This window comes from Anas platyrhynchos, chromosome 14 (genome assembly GCF_047663525.1).
Source record: "Anas platyrhynchos isolate ZD024472 breed Pekin duck chromosome 14, IASCAAS_PekinDuck_T2T, whole genome shotgun sequence".
In the NCBI taxonomy this organism is placed as follows: domain Eukaryota; kingdom Metazoa; phylum Chordata; class Aves; order Anseriformes; family Anatidae; genus Anas; species Anas platyrhynchos.
The window spans coordinates 20,464,347-20,466,250 of record NC_092600.1 but is presented as its reverse complement, the minus strand read 5'-3'; positions in this window follow the sequence as shown (position 1 = coordinate 20,466,250).

The window sequence follows — 1,904 nt, the reverse complement described above, 5'->3', positions numbered from 1 at the left end:
GCAAAGCAAACAGGGTTTTATTGATGGTTCTCTGTTCCCTGGAAGCAAGCAATGCAACAGGGCCATTGTAGCATGAGGTTATCTAATAAAAGAAATCAATTGATACTTCCTGTACTGCCCGAGCAAAGAATGGCCACAGCTGGTTCACTCTGCTTTCCTCCTCAGAAGGGTGCTCAGAAAGGAAGGAGAGCACTTCCAGGATGTGAGTCAGTGTGAATTTCTGGCCATACCTACTGTTCAAACAGTGCCATGCAAGAGGAGTTTCCTGAGCTTCAGCCTGTGTAATGTGAGAACTGGCCCCAAAGGCACAGGAATATACGCTGCATTGTGCACATCCTTGTGAAGCCGTTAGCAGGCTTCACCCCACCAGGTAATCCCATTCAGACACACCTGCTGCAAACAATCCTGGCTGAACACCAGCTGCTGTCCTGCCAGCAGCCACCAACAAGAGAGATCAAGCTCAGAGCTGTGCCAGTGGGAAGCCTTTGGTGCATGAGTGATTTATTTGCTGCCTAAGCAATGTTCTGGTTGCTCAGAGGACCCGCATGTTTCCACTTCACCTCTGCGCTGACCTCCCCCTCTGCTGGCAGGCAGGCAAACCCTTCCTTGCTTCTCTTCCCTTGGACAAGAGAAGTCCTGGGCAAAGCCCTACCTACAGCTGGCACTGGACGAAGATCGGACAAGCACCCTGCACCTTGTCCAGCTGCAGGCCAGCAGCGACAAATTGCTTCTCAATACCCAAGCCAGCTGCAAACCCCAAATTGGTCCCAGGGCTAGACCACTGTACTTGGGGACAGCAAGATCTGTGAAACATCAGCCCTTGTAGCTGTGTAACCATGGACTCAAGGATCTTTAAGCTCACTCGCACACAATGCAGAAAAGCAGAGTTACCAGTCGGTGCACAAAAACCACAAGAGGTTTGTGCCACAGCGAGCCAGTTAGACAGCAGAGTAAGCTGCACAGAAACCAGCCTTAACCCCTGGGGGGTTCTCAATTCAGCATACCTGCCTGCCTGCCTCATTCTCAAAGTCCCATTGCACTTCTCTGACATTGGTATCTGCCAAAGCCACACAAAAGTGACTCATTCAGGGCACAAGGAAGGCAAAGGTGAGATTTGTTCCTTGTGCCCTTGGCCTGCCGAACCATGAGGCCCCACACAGCATAGCTGAATCATGCAAGACCACTGCCCCACCTATGCTGGTTATGTGAACTGTGCTGAATCAACCATATGCCCTGTATTTACAAGAACAAAGGATAAGGCCCATATTTATCATAATATATGGACTTTGACAGCAAACAAGGGACACTCAAAGCCAGTCTGCCCTGTACAATAGCACGTGCGCTCCTTCAAGGTCTTCTGATGATCACAAATTGTTCTCCAGGTTTCCATTCAAAAAAAGTTCAAAGCGTCACCTGCGAAGTTGCTCAAAGCTTGCTATCACTTTGTGGCTGGTAGGAGAACTGGGAGCAGCAAAGGAAAACATGAGCCTGCTCTTCTGAATACAACCAACGCACACAGCAATTCTGATGGCATTTCTGTTACACATACTGATGCTATCCCTCTAAATTCAGGGAAAGAAGTCAAGTCAGCTGTGTTGACAAAAAAAAAAGCAACCAGTATTATCAACAGGAACACAAGGCTCTCAGGGAGGTGAGAGAAAACACGGAATGGTTCAAAATGTGCTTAGGTATTCTGATGTCAGAATGCCAAGCTGTTCTCTGAAAAACAGCCCCATCACTTCTGTAGCTATTTTATGGACAAATCCTTGGTAATCTGTTCACTCTAACCCGGTGCAGCAGGAACAACCCCTTGCTTCCTCAAATTTCCACCTGAATCCAGCACTAGCAAGTCACATCCAAAAACAGCTTACAACTCAAAAGTCAAATTACTGTCTTAAAAGCAT